Source organism: Haematobia irritans, chromosome 2, assembly GCF_050003625.1.
Source record: "Haematobia irritans isolate KBUSLIRL chromosome 2, ASM5000362v1, whole genome shotgun sequence".
Taxonomy (NCBI): Eukaryota; Metazoa; Arthropoda; class Insecta; order Diptera; family Muscidae; genus Haematobia; species Haematobia irritans.
The window spans coordinates 203,780,455-203,800,714 of record NC_134398.1 but is presented as its reverse complement, the minus strand read 5'-3'; the positions used below and the strand labels follow the sequence as shown (position 1 = coordinate 203,800,714).

The following is a 20,260-nucleotide window of genomic DNA, read 5'->3' as shown; positions in this document are numbered from 1 at the left end:
TTACAAAAATTTGTAAGTTTTTGTATCGTATGGAATAGGGCGGGTCCGCAGTTTTCTTTTTTCGGAAGATTTATTATGTCTTTTGTATTCTATTTATTTATATTTCACTCTTCGATGTCTATTGCGATATCATTTATCAAGACCGCAAAATGTTTCAATGGAATTACTCATTACCTACATTTCTACTCGTAATATTACAACCCTATAGCGATTTTGTAAGTTTTGGATTCTTAAGTTCTGAAAAAATCGGAACAGAAGCAATGTATTGTCATAGGCTCGAAGTAATAACCCTATTTTAAGCTTCCGGTGCATTCATTCATTGCTTCAGTTCTTTAGATGTAATGCTTCTCCAATAATTCGGATTTCCTTTGAAAAAATAATAATGATTTTTATATAATTCACCTCAAAACAACCTCTTTTGAAGTGAAAAATAAGCTCATCTCCGGAAGTGTATTCTTGGGAAAAACTTCCCAATTTTTTGGGTATTCTAGTATTGAAACCACAGATTGATATTTCCAATTAATACTTTAGGGTATTTTACAGTCCGCATTAGTCAGATGTTTATTTTTATATGTGTGATTTTTTTATTTAATATGAAATGTTTTATTGTCTAGTAGACATGTAAACTTCGAACGTCACACATCGCTTAAACGAAAAAAAAAAAGTTCTTTTGCAATTTTAGAAAAAATAAATTTGCACAAAAGATTACGAGAAAACGGCACGGATCTAAAAACAATCAATAATTGAAAATTCAAAAATTTCTCTTATGGGAATTTCCATCGCTCCAGTTCCCGGTTATTGCAGTCATAATTGTAATTTTTGTAATCCCATGTTGTAGCACGCTTCATTAGAGTCAATTCGGAGAATAATGGCATTTAAAAAAAAAAAAAAACAAGTTTACAATGTGTTATTTATAATTTCGCCTTTAATGTAAGATGATGTGGCGATGTTGAGAGGATATACAATCATCAATTCATCAGTCTATAAACTACAAACGAAACTTCATGCAAGAAATAAATTTACTGCATGAAAAGAACATTTATTTCCTGCTGAGTATAACCTAATTTTTTTAAGCAAAATTGAGAGTAGAATCAAATATGATACACTGAAAAAAAAACAATTACTTAATTTATTAACATTACTGACCGAATATGGTCCTCTTCACGTCTCGAAATGATTCATCCGTCAGAATTTATTCTTTCTGAAGCAGTTCTGAAGAACGTCCATCCCGTTGTGCCACATAGGTGGCAAATTTGTCACTTTTTAAGCGTGGAAAATTTTGTGTCACTTTTTTTTTCTTATGCCGTTAATAATCGTATTTGTTACATTTCTGTGCCACCTTTTTGCCATGTTGTGACACCTTTTAATCAAGTGCACTACAAAAGTGGAATAGTTTTCGTAAATTGTGATTCCGGAACACTGTTGTCACTCGAGCCAAAAATAATCTACCACTATTTTGAAAAAATTTCACCAAACAGATACCAAAGAAAAAGAGTTTTAGTTAGCAAAATTTTATTCCTATAGAAAATTTTGTCAAAATCTTATTCTATAGAAAATTTTGACAATATTTTATTTCTATAGAAAATATCTATCAAAATTCGACTTCTATAGAAAATGTTGTCAAAATTTCATTCTATAGAAAAATTCTATTAAAATTTGATTCTATAAAAATATAAATTTTATTTCTATAGAAAACTTTTGTCAAAATTTTGTTTCTATTGAAGATTTTGTCAAAATTTTATTTCTATACAAAATTTTGTCAAAATTTTATTTCTATAGAAAAATTTTGTGAAAAATTTTATTTCTATAAAAAATTGTTAATTTTATTTCTATAGAAAATTTAGTGAAAAATTTATTTCTATAGAAAATTTTGTCAAAATTTTATTTCTATAGAAAATTTTGTCCAAATTTTATTTCTATAGAAGATTTTGTCAAAGTTTTATTTCTATAGCAAATATCTATCAAAACTTGATTTCTATAAAAAAAAAACTTGCCAAAATTTTATTTCTATAGATGTAAATTTTGTCAAAATTTTATTTCTATAGAAAAAATTTATTTCTATAAAAAAAAAGTTGTTAAAATTTTATTTCTATAGAAAATTTTGTCAACATTTTATTTTATAGAAATTTTTGTCAAAACTTTATTTCTATGGAAAATTTTATTTCTATAGAAAATCTTGTAAAATTTTTTTTAAAATTTAATTTCTATAGAAAATTTTTGTCAAAATTTTATTTCTATAGAAGATTTGGTCAAAGTTTTATTTTTATAGAAAATATCTATCAAAAAGAAAATTTTGTCCACATTTTATGAAAAAATTTATTTCTAAAGAAAATTTTGTGAAAAATTTTATTTCTAAAGAAAATTTTGTGAAAAATTTTATTTCTATAGAAAATTTTGTCAAAATTTTATTTTTATAGAAAATTTTTGTCAACATTTTATTTCTGTAGAAAATTTTATCAAAATTTTATCTCAATAGCAAATGTTGTCAAAATTTTATTTCTTTAGTAAATGTTGTAAATTTTTTTTTCTACAGAAAATTTTGTCAAAATTTTATTTCTAAAGAAAGCTGTGGCAAAATTTTATTTCTATAGAAAATTTTTGTCAAAATTTTATTTCTACAGAAAATTTTTGTCAAAATTTTATTTCTATAGAAGATTTGATCAAAATTTTATTTCTGTAGAAAATTTTGTCAAAATTTGATTTATATAGAAAATTTTGTCAAAATTTGATTTATATATAAAATATTGTCAAAATTTTTTTCTATAGAAAATTTTGTCAATTCGTTTTATTTCTAAAAAAAATTTGTCAAAGTATTATATATATAGAAAATTTTATTCAAAAATTTAATGCTATAGAAAATTATGTAATTTTTTTTATTTCTAAGAAAATTTTGTCAAATTTTTTTTTCTATAGAATATTTTGTCAAAATATTATTTCTGTAGAAAATTTTGTCAAAATTTTATTTCGATGGAAACTTTTGTGCAAAGTTTATTTGTATAGAAAATTTTGTCAAAATTTTATTTGTATAGACAATTTTTTTCATAATTGTATTGCTGTAGAAAATTTTGTCAAAATTTCATTTCTATAGAAAATTTTGTCAAAATTTTATTTCTATAGACAATTTTGTCAAAATTTAATTTCTATAGAAAATTTTGTCAAATTTGTATTTCTGTAGAAAATTTCATGTCAATAGAAAATTTTGTCAAATTTTTATTTCCATGGAAAATTTTTTCAAAATTTTATTTCTATTTACAATTTTGTCAAAATTTTACTTCTATAGAAAATTGTGTCAAAATTGTAGTTTTCTAGGAAATTTTGTCTATGGTTTATTTCCATAGAAAATTTTTTCGACATTTTATTTCCATAGAAATTTTTTTCGAAATTTTATTTCCATAGAAAATTTTGTCGAAATTTTATTTCAATATAAAATTTTTGTTAAATTTTATTTTATTTTGTCAAAATTTCACTTCTGTAGAATTTTGTTTCAAAATTTTATTACTAAAGAAAATTTTGTCAAAATTTTATTTCTAAAGAAAATTTTGTCAAAATTTTATTTCTATAGACAATTTTGTCAAAATTTACAAGTCAAATTTTATTTGAGTGTATAAAGAAATACATAATATCTTATTTGGAATAAAGAATTAACCACAGCACAAATGCATTTAATTAATTAAAAAAATTTCCTTTGTTTTCTATTTTCCAGGTCAGTGGAATGAAGAAAGAATAGAAATTTCCAAGGTATTCACCATCACCAACTCCAAGCAGACACCAGCATCATCTTTAGCTTTGGCATCATATTGGATCATAAATAAGTAAACAAGTACGTACGAAATTTCTATGCATTTTCCCCCTCAATCATCCGCCAAAAGTAGACTCCTTCCCATAGACTCAAAAAAACCTCATCTAATTTATTTTTGTTTACATCTAAAATTTGTACTTACAAGAACAAAGAAATACTCATCATACTTTTCAGTGTTTTTTCGTCTTGAGTTCAACTAAATATGAAAATTTATGAGAAGATTCTAAATTAAATAGATTTTAATGTGAAAAACAAATTGTAACCACACTACTGACCTTCTTTCCGCAACTCAATGCATTGACCGAATAAAAACAAACCCAAACCCAAATCTTGAAATTCCCCCCTAAAGTCAGTGAACAGAAAATGAGTGTGGCAAACATGAATTATTAGCTTTTGTCGCGCCGCCGTCATCACATCGCTGTTATTGTGTTTTCACATATAACTTTGCCATAGCAGAGCAACAAAGTCAACGTTGGCAGAACTTCAAGCAGAATAAACAGCTAGAGTAATAAATATAAATAATAGTAGTATAAAAACATATTTTATTTAACAGTTTATTGTAAAGTTTCAGGTCATCATCATTATCACCATGACAATAACACCAATAAGTAACTGGGGGGTTGCAATAACAGCAAAAATGCATGCAAAAATTAATCAGATGTGCGCCAAAGAAGATATTTTTTAAATTTGTGTTACACTCAAAAAAAAAATTACTTGGATTCAAAGTTTTTGACCTTCCCTAAACGATTTTGGTATAGATTCCGATCCAAGACAAGACAGTTTTTAGAGAGTTATTTGTTCTTAAATAAAGGCTCTATAAATGTAAAATTAGGTTGCAGACCTAGTCTATCAAATTTTTTTTTATTTTCTGTGTGCGATGATATATTAACAAAGTTATTCATGTTAAAATAAATTTCCATTTAAAATCCAAATTATAACAGATACTTCAAAGTACAACAAAAAAATGCCTTAATATACACAGAAAACAAAGTGAACAGTTTTATAGAAACATGAAGTACCTTGTGGCAAATTACACTAGGCAACAAATAACAAACTTTTCTCTGTGAATTATTTCTAGCATATTTTTACTTATTGATTATGACCTACTAAACACGAAAATGATTTTTAAAAAATTTTCTGTCGATTGGTTTTCGAGATATAATTTTTTTAATTTTTTTTTAAATTTTTGGAGGTACACCTACAATTTTGAGCATATCTTTCGTTTTCTTTGACGTTTTTGACGTTTTCTGTCGATTGGTTTTCGAGATATAATTTTTTTAATTTTTTTTATATTTTATAAGAATTTTTATATGTTTTTTTTTTTGCCACATTTTTACTTAAAAAACGCCGTTTTTTTACCTTTTTAAGCCGCTAACATCCAAACTACTTACCCGATTTGAAAATTTTCTGAGAATGAGTTGTAGACGGCTCAATTTTCTTTAATTTGTGTAGTATTAGGATCAAAAACGTCAAAGAAAACGAAAGATATGCTCAAAATTGTAGGTGTACCTCCAAAAATTAAAAAAAAAATTAAAAAAATTATATCTCGAAAACCAATCGACAGAAAACGTCAAAAACGTCAAAGAAAACGAAAGATATGCTCAAAATTGTAGGTGTACCTCCAAAAATTAAAAAAAAAATTAAAAAAATTATATCTCGAAAACCAATCGACAGAAAATTTTTTAAAAATCATTTTCGTGTTTAGTAGGTCATAATCAATAAGTAAAAATATGCTAGAAATAATTCACAGAGAAAAGTTTGTTATTTGTTGCCTAGTGTAATTTGCAACAAGGTACTTCATGTTTCCTATAAAACAGTTCACTTTGTTTTCTGTGTATATTAAGGCATTTTTTTGTACTTTGAAGTATTTTTTAAAAATCATTTTCGTGTTTAGTAGGTCATAATCAATAAGAAAAAATATGCTAGAAACAATTCACAAAATGGTTGTTGGCTAGTGTTATACTCCACATTTTGAAATTTCCCGAAAACGTTGTTAAAACCGGGAAATTTACTGCCGTGGTATACTTTTTAACTTCAATTCGCGAAATTACACCCCCTCGTTGAAGAAAAATGAACGGAAAGTAAAGAAAAATCATTGGCGCCAAATCATGACTATTTTAACCTCACAGTTGTTCGTTCTTACTATTGTAGAGAATTGTACACTGAAAAAAATATTTACGTGATATTAGAAATTACGCATCCTAAAGTTTAGGATGCGCAATTTACAAAATATTAAGGACAATTTTTTTTAAATAGTGAAATTTTAATTAAAAGTTTATAATAAATTTTAAATAAAAAAATATTTGCTTCAAAAAAAAAAAAAAAACAATTTATTAAATTGAGGACACATAGTTTGGAATTTTGCGTCCCACTGTTAAAGTTGTAAGGCAAATTTTCACATTTTTGACATATAGAGTAATTGTCCTTAAATTAATAAAAATATTTTAAATTAAACAAGTAAGGAAAGTCTAAAGTCGGGCGGGGCCGACTATATTATACCCTGCACCACTTTGTAGATCTAAATTTTCGGTACCATATCACATCCGTCAAATGTGTTGGAGCTATATATAAAGGTTTGTCCCAAATACATACATTTAAATATCACTCGATCTGCACAGAATTTGATAGACTTCTACAAAATCTATAGACTCAAAATTTAAGTCGGCTAATGACTAGGGTGGAACACAATGTTAGTAAAAAAACAAGGAAAATGTTGGTATTTTGACCATTTTTGTCGAAATCAGAAAAACATATATATGGGAGCTATATCTAAATCTGAACCGATTTCAACCAAATTTGGCACGCATAGCAACAATGCTAATTCTACTCCCTGTGCAAAATTTCAACTAAATCGGACCAAAAAATTGGCCTCTGTGGTCATATGAGTGTAAATCGGCCGAAAGCTATATATTGGAGCTATATCTAAATCTGAACCGATTTCAACCAAATTTGGCACGCATAGCAACAATGCTAATTCTACTCCCTGTGCAAAATTTCAACTAAATCGGACCAAAAAATTGGCCTCTGTGGTCATATGAGTGTAAATCGACCGAAAGCTATATATTGGAGCTATATCTAAATCTGAACCGATTTCAACCAAATTTGGCGCGCATAGCTACAATGCTAACTCTATTGCCTGGGCAAAATTTCAATCAAATTGGGGTAAAACTCTGGCATCTGGGACCATATTAGTCCATATCGGGCGAAATATATATATATGGGAGCTATATCTAAATCTGAACCGATTTCAATAAAATTTGGCACACTTGACTACAGTACTAATTGTTCTTCTTGTACAAAATTTTAAGTAAATTAGGGTAAAACTCTGGCTTCTGGGACCATATAAGTCCATATCGGGCGAAATATATATATGGGAGCTATATCTAAATCTGAACTGATTTCTACCAAAATCAATAGGGATCTATTCTGAGCCAAATTTGAAGTCGATTGGACTAAAATTGCGACCTAGACTTTGATTACAAAAATGTGTTCACGGACAGACGGACATTGTTATATCGACTCAGGGACCCACCCTGAGCATTATTGCCAAAGACACCATGTGTCTATCTCGTCTCCTTCTGGGTGTTGCAAACATATGCACTAACTTATAATACCCGGTTCCACAGTGTGAAGCAGGGTATAATTAACCGAAATAGTGAATATTTAGATTTAACATCAAAACGCTTCTACTATAAGACTTATTTTGAGGATTTAGCATCTTTGATTTAACGTTTTTTTTGGAATTATGAAAACAATTTTACTTTGCAGTATCCGTTATAGTTTGGATTTTTAACAAAATTTTGACAAACTTTTCTATAGAAATAAAATTTTTTAAATATTTTCTATAGAAATAAAATTTTGACAAAATTTTCTATAGAAATAAAATTTTGATAAACTTTTCTAAAAAAAAAAAAATTTAGCCAAATTTTCAACCGAAATAAAATTTTGGAAAAATTTTCAACCGAAATAAAATTTTGGAAAAATTTTCAACCGAAATAAAATTTTGGAAAAATTTTCAACCGAAATAAAATTTTGGAAAAATTTTCAACCGAAATAAAATTTTGGAAAAATTTTCTATAGAAATAAATTTTGACAAATTTTGTTTAGAAATAAAATTTTGACAAAATTTTCTATGGAAATAATATTTTGACAAAATTTTCTATAGAAATAAAATTTTGACAAAATTCCGATTATAACGTTGTTGGTACTTAAATGACGGAAAACGTGGATTGTAAAATACGATTTTTTGAAAATTTAGATCTTCGCATTGATATTTTTTGAACCACTTAACTTATCACATATCAAATTACACACGATTATTCGTTATCGTATTACCTTTCATTTAAGTACCAACAACGTTGTAATCGGAATTTTGTCAAAATTTTATTTCTATAGAAAATTTTGTCAAAATTTTATTAAGTACCAACAACGTTATAATCGGACATTTCTAACTCGAGATATATTGTGTTTAGTGAAAAAACAGCGAAAATTTAAAAATAACGGGATATCTCAAAAACTGTTCCATAAAAATTTTTTTCGAATTCAGCAGCTCAAAATACATAAGAAAAGTTGATTTTCATCAAGTGTACACGACAAAATTTACTATAGAAATAACATTTTGAAAAAATTTTCTACAGAATTAAAATGTTGACAACATTTTCTATAGAAACGAAATTTTGACAAAATTTCTATAGAAATAATATTTTGACAAAATTTTCCATAGAAATTTTCTACCGAAATAAAATTTTGACAAAATTATCCATAGTAGTAAAATTTTGATGAAATTTTCTATAAAAATAAAATTTTGTCAAAATTTTCTACAGAAATAAAATTTTGACAAAATTTTTCAATACAAATAAAATTTTGACAAAATTTCCTATAGAAATAAAATTTTGACAAAATTTCCTATAGAAATAAAATTTTGACAAAATTTACTAAAAAAATATAATTTTGACGAAATTCGGGTTGTTTTGTTATTGTTGGTTTATTCTTCAATCATTATTGTTGTTTTTGATTTCAGCTTAAAACCATGCTTAACCAACAGAGGAAAAAAATGTTTGTCAAACATATTTGGGCAAAGCCCTATAGAACGCAAGATTGTTGGATGGCCGCACGTTTTGAAATTACCACATTCCTCATCAGCATCCTCTACTTGCAGCAAAACTACCAACCAATTATCACAATAAATTCTGGTAGTTCACTAAACCCAAAGTGAACCACACTTGACCACAACAATATCAAAACAAAACGAATGAAGTAAGAGAAAACACGCTCAAAATAAACCCAGCCAACTGCACTCAAATCGATGAGTTGAAATTGGCAAAGGAAAAAAGAGATTTATTTCGGCTATCATCGAAGTCGACTATCACAAACCTTTTTTCGGAAGGTTCAAATCGATGCCCTCATTCCAGAGTACGCTAAGTCGACTTAGCATGTTTTGATGAAGTTCGTTGTTTTCTATTCGGATTGATGTGAATTACATTCTGTCAAAATTTCGAATTTATTGGGCACTTCTATCAAAAGTTATAGTTAATATTGTACTTGTGACTAAAGTTTTAAAAAATGTCCTATCCAAAAAGAGCGAAAAACTTTGTTCAGTCTTAAGTAGTCTAAGTCATTTTTAGCCATGTTCTGTTATCACTAGTTTGAGTTCGTACATACTAAAAAAAAATTTGTAATAAATATGATTTTAAGACCGAAAAAAGGAAATTTCCATCTTAAACGGTTTTTGAGAAATTCCAAAAAAATAAACTTTGAACTTGTTTCCTGTAAAATTCACTTTTTAGACTTATGGTACTTTGGAATGAAGACATGGCAAAGTGGTTTACTTTGGGTTTAGTGAACTATCCGAATTTATTCTGAGAATTGGTTGATAGTTTTGCTGCAAGTAGAGGGTGCTGATGAGGAATATGGTAATTCCGAAACGTTCGTCCATCCAATCATCTTGCAGTCTATAGGACTTTGCCCAACTAAATGTGACGAAATTTTCTATAGAAATAAAATGTTCAATAGAAATAACATTTTGAAAACATTTTCTATAGAAATACAATTTTGACAACATTTTCTATAGAAACGAAATTTTTACAAAATTTCTAGAGAAATAATATTTTGACAAAATCTATAGAAACGAAATTTTGACAAAATTTTTATAGAAATAATATTTTGAGTAAATTTTCCTTAGAAATTTACTACCGAAATAAAATGTTGACCAAATTGCCCATAGTAGCAACATTTTGACAAAATTTTCTATAAAAATAAAATTTTGTCAAAAAATTCTATAGAAATAAAATTTTGACAAATTTTTCAATACAAATAAAATTTTGACGAAATTTTCTATTGAAATAAAATTTTGACAAAATTTACTATAGAAATAACATTTTGAAAAAATTTTCTATAATTTTTTTGACAAAATTTCTATAGAAATAATATTTTGACAAAATTTTTCATAGAAATTTTTTACCGAAATAACATTTTGACAAAATTGTCCATAGTAGTAAAATTTTGACAGAATTTTCTATAAAAATGAAATTTTGTCAAAATTTTCTATAGAAATAAAATTTTGACAAAAATTTTCTATAAAAATAAAATTTTGACAAAATTTTCTATGGAAATAAAATTTTGACAAAATTTCTATAGAAATAATATTTTGACAAAATTTTCCATAGAAATATTTTACCGAAATAAAATTTGGACAAGATTGTCCATAGTAGTAAAATGTTGATAAAGTTTTCTATAAAAATAAAATTTTGACAACTTTTTCAATACAAATAAAATTTTGACAAAATTTTTTATAGAAATAAAATTTTGACAAATTTTTCAATACAAATAAAATGTTGACAAAATTTCCTGTAGAAGTAATACAATACAAAAAAAAAAATTTTGACAAAATTTTCTATAGAAACGAAATTTTGACAAAATTTCTATAGAAATAATATTTTGAGAAAATTTTCCATAGAAATAAAATTTTGACAAAATTTTCTATAGAATTAAATTTTGACAAAATTTTCTATAGAAATAAAATTTTGACAAAAATTTTCTATAGTAATAAAATTTTGACCAAATTTTCTATAGAAATAAAATTTTGACAAAATTTTCTATAGAAATACAATTTTGACAAAATTTTCTATAGAAATAAAATTTTGACAAAAATTTTCTATAGAAATAAAATTTTGACAAAAATTTTCTATAGAAATAAAACTTTGACAAAATTTTTTATAGAAATAAAAGTTTGACAAAATTTACTATGGCAATAAAATTTTGACAAAATTTTCTATAGAAATAAAATTTTGACAAAATTTTCTATAGCATTAAAATGTTGACAAAATTTTCTATAGAAATAAAATTTTGACCAAATTTTCTATAGAAATAAAATTTTGACAAAATTTTCTATAGAAATACAATTTTGACGAAATTTTCTATACAAATAAAATTTTGACAAAAATTTTCTATAGAAATAAAATTTTGACAAAATTTCCTATAGAAATAAAATTTTGACCAAATTTTGTATAGAAATAAAATTTTGACAAAATTTTCTATAGAAATAAAATTTTGACAAAATTTTCTATAGAAATAAAATTTTGACAAAATTTTCCATAGAAATATTTTACCGAAATAAAATTTTGACAAAATTGTCCATAGTAATAAAATTTTGACAAAATTTTCTATAGAAATAAAATTTTGTTAAAATTTTCTATAGAAATAAAATTTTGACAAATTTTTCAATACAAATAAAATGTTGACAAAATTTCCTATAGAAATAAAATTTTGACAACAATTTTCTATAAAAATAAAAGGTTGACAAAATTTTCTATAGAAATAAAATTTTGTCAAAATTTTCGATAGAAATAAAATTTTGCCCAAATTTTCTATAGAAATAAAATTTTGACAAAAATTTTCTATAGAAATAAAATTTTGACAAAAATTTTCTATACAAATAAAATTGTGACAAATTTTTCAATGGAAATAAAATTTTGACAAAACTTTCTATAGAAAAAAAAAATTTTTTGACAAAATTTTCTATAGAAATAAAATTTTGACAAAATTTTCTGTAGAAATAAAATTTTGACAAAATTTTCTATAGAAATAAAATTTTGACCAAATTTTCTATAGAAATAAAATTTTGACAAAATTTTCTATAGAAATAAAATTTTGACAAATTTTCCTATAGAAATAAAATTTTGACAAAAATTTTCTATAGAAATAAAATTTTGACAAAGTTTTCTATAGAAATAAAATTTTGACAAATTTTTTGATAGAATTAAAAGTTTGAAAAAAATGTTTATAGAAATAAAATTTTCTATGGAAATAAAATTTTTACAAAATTTTCTATAGAAATAAAATTGTGACAAAATTTTCAATGGAAATAAAATTTTGACAAAACTTTGTATAGAAAAAAAAAATTTTTGACAAAATTTTCTATAGAAATAAAATTTTGACAAAATTTTCTGTAGAAATAAAATTTTGACAAAATTTTCTATAGAAATAAAATTTTGACCAAATTTTCTATAGAAATAAAATTTTGACAAAATTTTCTATAGAAATAAAATTTTGACAAATTTTCCTATAGAAATAAAATTTTGACAAAAATTTTCTATAAAAATAAAATTTTGACAAAATTTTCTATAGAAGTAAAATTTTACATAATTTTTTATAAAATAAAATTTTGACAAAAATTTTCTATAGAAATAAAATTTTGACAAAAATTTTCTATAGAAATAAAATTTTGACAAAGTTTTCTATAGAAATAAAATTTTGACAAATTTTTTGATAGAATTAAAAGTTTGAAAAAAATGTTTATAGAAATAAAATTTTCTATGGAAATAAAATTTTTACAAAATTTTCTATAGAAATAAAATTGTGACAAAATTTTCAATGGAAATAAAATTTTGACAAAACTTTCTATAGAAAAAAAAAATTTGACAAAATTTTCTGTAGAAATAAAATTTTGACAAAATTTTCTGTAGAAATAAAATGTTGACAAAATTTTCTGTAGAAATAAAATTTTGACAAAATTTTCTATAGAAATAAAATTTTGACAAAATTTTCTATAGAAATAAAATTTTGACAAATTTTCCTATAGAAATAAAATTTTGACAAAAATTTTCTATAAAAATAAAATTATGACAAAATTTTCTATAGAAGTAAAATTTTACATAATTTTTTATAAAATAAAATTTTGACAAAATTTTCTATAGAAGTAAAATTTTACATAATTTTCTATAAAATAAAATTTTGACAAAATTAAAATAAATTCAAAATTATTTATTATAAGGAAGAGTAACCATTAATAAATTATTATTTTATTTAATATTTCACAACAACAAAAAAGAGTCGCTAAAAAGTAGTGAAAATGTTATATTGTGCTTGGATTTTTTTTGATTTGGTTTGGTTGGATTTTTTAAGCAACTTTAAGGAATACGGATAAATGGAAATTCTTGAGCATCTTTAAAGGAAACCACTTCAGGATGAAGAAGTTAAGAAAATTGAAAATGGGGTATCACAATAGACCTAAACTGTTATAGGTGGACTTCAATTCTATGTAAGAAACAATGTCATCCTCTACAACCTAACCTAAACATAAGAAGCTAATTACAATTCGCTAATGCATTAGTTAGGTGTTTATAGCTTTTGACGTAAAACAGAATAATCAGTTTTCTAACTTTAGTATTAATTTCCCTTTCTCCCCATAAGCACATACACGTAGTTATAAATTTGAAATGACCTTTTGAGTTTTCCAATTTCATGCATTTCAAGTTCATCGCATGCCAGTAGTATATTAAAAAATGACAATTTATTTGCAATCTATGCCACAAACATTAGAATTTATTTCACACAACAAATTTAACACTTTAGCAAATAAACGAAATAAAGAAAAAGTTATGATTAATGTTCTATCTATTCTAGATTTTCGTGCTAATAACACATTAAGGCCAAATCATTGTTCAGCAGTTGGTCATCTTTCTTGGTTAAGTGGTGTGAAGTAGACATCTGCATATATGTGATTCTCTCACATCCCATTGCCCAGTGATGCATTTCTATATTTTTCTGTGTGTTAAATTTCAAAATGCGTCATTTAAACAGAGATGAACTGAATAGAGAAGAAGCTTGAAGAATAATAACTTCTGTAGGAAGTCCAAAGGTATATATTTCATTTGGAAGATATAATTATTTGGCATTTGTATGACATCATTTAGATTTTGGTTGAGATTCTCGTGCAAATATACCTGATATAAGGTGTGTTCACGTATTTGGGGCAAATTTATTCAGATAAAATCTTGTAAGAAAATCACAGAGGGTTTACTATCCCATCACAAAAGTGTAAACAAAAAACGCAATGAAAGTGTTTGGATCCGGAAGTGGTGAAAAATCGGATTAGAAGCAATGAATTTTATATGGGATCGATTTCGCATTAGATTTTGAGATGTACTGCAATTTTAGTATTTAATAAATTAAACTGGTACATATTTTACAAGAAATTCCACATCAACCGAGAAATTGTTTGGAAAATTCTATAAAATAAAATTTTTGTTGTTTTTTAGCAAATTTATTGCGTAAACTATGTAACACAAGAGATTCTTATAAACACCTAAAAGAACTTCTTGCGAAGTGAGTATTATGATCATCTCTAGGAGAGCTTTTTAGAATGTACATTAAAAGAAATTTTTCGTTTGCTGGTAGCTTTAGTCAAATTAACAGTAAGAAAATTCCTGAAGAGAATTTATCATGTTTTTTTTTTCAGTGTGTAGACGCGAACACAGCTATTAATTTAATATATTTTAATGTTTCCTTTTTATCTTTGGCCGTGATTTATTACGAAAATAAACCGACTTTATTGTGTTTTTGAATATTTAGATGAGATGGCAAACTAAGAGTTAAGGTTTTGTGGTTATTGTGGATGATCGAACCCTTTTCGTTATATCAACAGCATTTGAATTCCTAGAATTGTGGTTCATGTTTTTGAAATTAGAACTTTTTCATTTGATTTATGGGCATCAAAGTGGATATGTGGTATCACAGGCACGATTGCCACATTTGGTAGAATTCTACAAAAAATGGTAGATTTTTTGGTAAACTTATTCCTCTCCAATTAAGAGGTACTTAAATTTTCCATAAAAATAAAATGTAGATCAACTTTTCTATAGAAATAAAATTTTGGGAAAAGTTTCTATATAAATAAAATTTTGACAAAATTTCCTTTAGAAATAAAATTTTGGGAAAAGTTTCTAAAGAAATAAAATTTTGAGAAAATTTCCTATAGAAATAAATTTATGAGATAATTTTCTATAGAAATAAAATATTTAAAAAATTTTCCATAGAAATAAAATGTTTAAAAAATTTTCCATAGAAATAAAATATTTAAAAAATTTTCCATAGAAATAAAATGTTTAAAAAATTTTCCATAGAAATAAAATTTTGAGAAAATTGTGTATAGAAATAAAATTTTGAGAAAGTTTCCTATAGAAATAAAATTTTGTGAAAATTTTCTATAGAATTAAAAATTTGACAAAATTTTCTATAGAATTAAAATTTTGAGAAAAATTCCTTTCGAAATAAAATGTTGAAAAAATGTTTTATAAAAATATCATTTTGAGAAAATTTTCTATAGGAATAAAATTTTGAGAAAATTTCCTATAGAAATAAAACTTTGAGCAAATTTTCTATAGAAATAAAATTTTGGGAAAATTTTCCATAGAATTAAAATTATGAAAAAATTTGCTATTGAAATAAAATTTCGAAAAAATTTTCTATACCAATAACATATTGAGAAAACAATTTTGAGAAAATTTCCTATGGAAATAAAATTTTGCAAAAAATGTTCTATGCGAATAAAATTTTGAGAAAATTTTCTATTTATTTATTAAAAAATTTAAAATCATAATCAATTATGATATTAAATGTTGGAGTTACTAACAACAAAGTTCTTCGACCTAAGAACATTTTCTATAAGATTAATATTTTGAGAAAAAAAATATATACTAATAAAATTTTGAAAAAATTTTCCATAGAAATAACATATTGAGATTTTACAAAAAAAAAATCCTCTCCAACTTAAAGGTATTTAAATTGTCTATGCAAATAAAATGTTGACCAAATATTCTATAAAATACATTTTTGACAAAATTTTCTATAGAAATAAAATTTTGACAAAAAATTTTCTATAGAAATAAAATTTTGAAAAAAATTTTCTATAGAAATAGAATTTTGACAAGATTTTCTATAGAAATAAAATTTTGACAAAATTTTCTATATAAATAAAATTTTGATAAAATTTTCTATAAAATAAATTTTTGACAGAATTTTCTGTAGAATTACATTTTTGAGAAAATTTTTTATAAGAACAAAATTTTGAAAAAATTTGCTATAGAAATAAAATTTTGAGAAAATTTTCTATACAAATAAAAATTTGAGAAAGCTTCCTACAGAAATAAAATTTTCAGAAAATTTGCTATAGATTTCAAATTTGCAGGAAATTTTCTATAGATATTAAATTAAAAAAAAATGTTCAATACGCATAACATTTTGAGAACATTTTCTATAGAAATAACATTTTTGAAAAAATTTGACAAAGTTTTGTGTAGAAATACATTTTTTGAGAAAATCGTATATAGAAATAAATTTTTTGAGAAAATTTTTTATATGAAAAAAAATTTTGAGAAATTTTTCTATGACTTTTGACCAAATGTTCTATACCCAGCAAAAAAAAAGCGTCGTTCAAAAAGCAGTGAAACTGTTCTTTTTGGATCCAAAAGTGGTGCAAAATTAACGCAGAAGCGATGAATTTAACATGGGCTTGTCATAGGACGGATGTCCACCATTTCAACAGCAGTTGCACTGAATTTGCATCACTTCTTAAGGTGTGAAGCGAATCCAATGTTTTGGATGTGAATTAAGAAATTTTGTGATATTTTGACGAATAAATAATTTTTAAAATTTTTTTATGATTTTTAACGCTTGTCTGGAACGTTTGACATCAAATATTTTCAAAAAAATCGCAATTTTTCTAAAAAGGATTTAGCATTTTTTTCGGCAAAATTTAAATAATTTGCACTATTTTATTAATTTTTAATATGTTTTTGACTTTTTTGAAACAATAAAATTTTAAATTTCCCTTCGAAAATATAGAAAAAACGAGTTATAAAACAAGTATATACGGCAGTAAGTTCGGCCAGGCCGAATCTTATGTACCCTCCACCATGGATTGCGTAGAAACTTCTACGAAAGACTGTCATCCACAAATTTCAACTCACATGGTTGTTGAATAGCATACACTACCACCACGTACCAAATTTCAACCAGATCGTATGAATTTTGCTTCTCCAAAATGCACCGGAGGTCAAATCTGGGGATCGGTTTATATGGGAGCTATATATTATTATGGACTGATAGGAACCAATTCCTGCATGGTTGTTGGATACCCTATACTAACATCACGTACCAAATTTCAACCGAATGGGAAGAATTTTGCTCTTCCAAGGTGCTCCGGAGGTCAAACCTGGGGATCGGTTTATATGGGGCCTATATAATTATGGGGCCTATATATAAAATATCGACCACTTTTTGCATGGGTGTTTGAGGCCATATGTTAACATCACGTACCAAATTTCAACTGAATCAGATGAATTTTGGTCTTCCAAGAGGCTCCGGAGGTCAAATCTGGTGATCGGTTTATATTGGGGCTATATATAATTATGGACAGATATGGACAAATTTTTGCATGGTTGTTAGAGACCATATACTAACACCATGTACCAAATTTCAGCCGGATCGGATGAAATTTGCTTCTCTTAGAGGCTCCCCAAGCCAAATCGGGGGATCGGTTTATATGGGGGCTATATATAATTATTGACCGATATGGACCAATTTTTGCATGGTTGTTAGGGACCATATACTAACACCATGTACCAAATTTCAGCCGGATCGGATGAAAATTGTTGCTCTTAGAGGCTCTGAAAGCCAAATCGGGGGATCGGTTTATATGGGGGCTATATATAATTATGGACCGATGTGGACCACTTTTTGCATGGTTGTTAGAGACCATATGCTAACACCATGTACCAAATTTCAGCCGGATCGGATGAAATTTGCTTCTCGTAGAGGCCTCGCAAGCCAATTTTGGGGGTCCGTTTATATGGGGGCTATACATAAAAGTGGACCGATATGGCCCATTTGCAATACCATCTGACCTACATCAATAACAACTACTTCTGCCAAGTTTCAAGTCGATAACTTGTTTCGTTCGGAAGTTAGCGTGATTTCAACAGACGGACGGACGGACGGACATGCTCAGATCGACTCAGAATTTCACCACGACCCAGAATATATACTTTATGGGGTCTTAGAGCAATATTTCGATGTGTTACAAAAGGAATGACAAAGTTAATATACCCCCCATCTTATGGCGGAGGGTATAAAAATTGACTTCCTGAACTTCCTGTGCAGTTAAAAGAAAGAACATCTAAGGGCGGACATTTTTGGAAGTGATTTTAAAGTTGTGCCTTTAGAAGAACTTCCAAATTTTTTTGCTGGGTAAGTATACAATTTTTTTTTCTGTTGGAATAAACTTTCTTAAGACATACATTTTTGTAAAAATATTGAAAGAATTTTCTATACCAAAAAAAATTTTGAGCAAATATGTATCGGACCATCATTGTTTATATATCATAAAGCTCCTTTGTTCGACAAGCTTATTTCGACGTGACCTTCTTCTTGGATAATAACTAAAATAACGATGGAAAAAAACATTTTCCCTCTACATACAAATTTATCCATTAACGCCTTTATTATTATTTGTAATGGAAATAATTTTTCTTTTTTTTTTCTCTCGCCAGTTTTCACTTTCAAGCATAACTGGTACAGGCCTCAAAAACCACTCACATACGGACTCTCCATAAGTGTTTGGATTTCGAAATAAAATTGTGAATGAAATTGAAATTTCATGTTTGCCAAGATCTTATTTACTTTCGTTAAACGAATTTTGTTGGTGGACTGAGCCACCAGGTTGCCTCAGGCTCATATACCCGAAATGCATTCCACTGCATGGAATGCAATTCAAAGATATTTGCATCGCCATTGCATCGTGATTTCAGAAACTGTCACCAAAGTGTTATTCAAATATGCATGCTAGTGGGTTTTCAAGAAGGTTTCATGGCAAACGTAATTGAGTTGAGTTGAGGAAAATGTGGCACAAGGAAATTATTGCACCAAAGGAAATCAACAACAACAACGACACCATGGAAATTGAAGTAGAAGAAGAATGAATGAAGATTTTTGTTGAAAGGAAACACCAAGAAAGTGGTTCAGGGAAATCTCAATGCTTGTATGCATTATACAAATATTTCAAGAATATTTTACAAGGATCAAGGGGAACTTTTCTCATATCAATATCCTTGATTATTTGAATGTTTAATATTCTTTTAAAACATTACAGACAGAAAAAAACTATTTAACTATTTTATAGGAAGAATGAACTAGGTATAGATTTTTTTAAATTTTATTTCTATAGGCAATTTTCTCAAAATTTTAATTCCATAGAAAATTTTCCTAAAATTTTGTTTCAATTGAAAATTTTCCCAAAATTTTAATTCTATAGAAAATGTTCCCAAAATTTTGTTTCTATAGAAAAATTGTCCAAAATTTTATTTCTAGAAAAAATTATCTCGAATTTTATTCGCATTTTTCAAATTTTAATTTATTTTCAAAATTTTAATTATATAGAAAATTTTCACAAAATTTTATTTATATAGAAAATTTTCAAAAATTTTATTTATATAGAAAATTTTCACAAAATTTTATTTATATAGAAAATTTTGTCAAAATTTTATTCGAATAAACATTTTTTCAAATTTAATCTTTTTGAACTCTAGAAATTTTTCCAAAAAAAAAATTATTTCTATAGCACATTTTCTCAAAATTTTATTTCTATAGAAAATTTTGTCAAAATTTTATTTCTATAGAAAATTATTCAAAAATTCTATATCTATAGATGTAGAAAACTTTCTCAAAATTTTTCATAAAGTTTTATTTCTATAGGAAAATTTGTCAAAATTTTATTTCTATAGAAAATTTTCTCAAAATTTTATTTCTATAGAAAATTTTCCCAAAATCTTATTTCTATTGAAAGTTTTTAACAATTTTAATTATATAGGCAATTTTCCCAAAATAGAAAATTTATAGAAAATTTGTTCAAAATTTTATTTCTATAGAAAATTCTGTCAAAATTTTATTCAGATAGAACGTTTTTGCAAAATTTTAAATAGTAAATTTTCTGAAAATGTTATTCGTATAGAACATTTCCCAAAATTTTAATTCTATAGAAAATTTTCACAAATTGTATTTCAATAGGAATTTTCTAAAAATTTTATTTCTATAGAAAATTTTGTCAATTTTTGTTCAATAGAAAACTTTTTCAAAATGTTATTTCTATAGAAAATTCTCAAATTTTATTCATGTAGAACATTTTTG

At 25.5% G+C, this 20,260-nt stretch overlaps 1 protein-coding gene across 4 annotated transcripts in view; it reads left to right on the top strand.

Annotated features, from left to right (window-relative positions):
• MESR3 (misexpression suppressor of ras 3) overlaps nt 1-20,260 on the top strand; it is a 370,784-nt gene that overhangs the window by 152,353 nt on the left and 198,171 nt on the right. For 2 of the 4 annotated variants that reach the window (XM_075297235.1, XM_075297233.1), the window contains exon 2: nt 3,704-3,820. The exons of 1 other annotated variant lie outside the window; for it this stretch is intronic. The gene's annotated coding sequence lies outside the window, so the exon portion shown is untranslated. Of the gene's footprint in view, nt 1-641; nt 813-3,703; nt 3,821-20,260 lie in introns of those variants that run through there. One more of the 4 variants, XM_075297234.1, reaches the window with a different exon arrangement.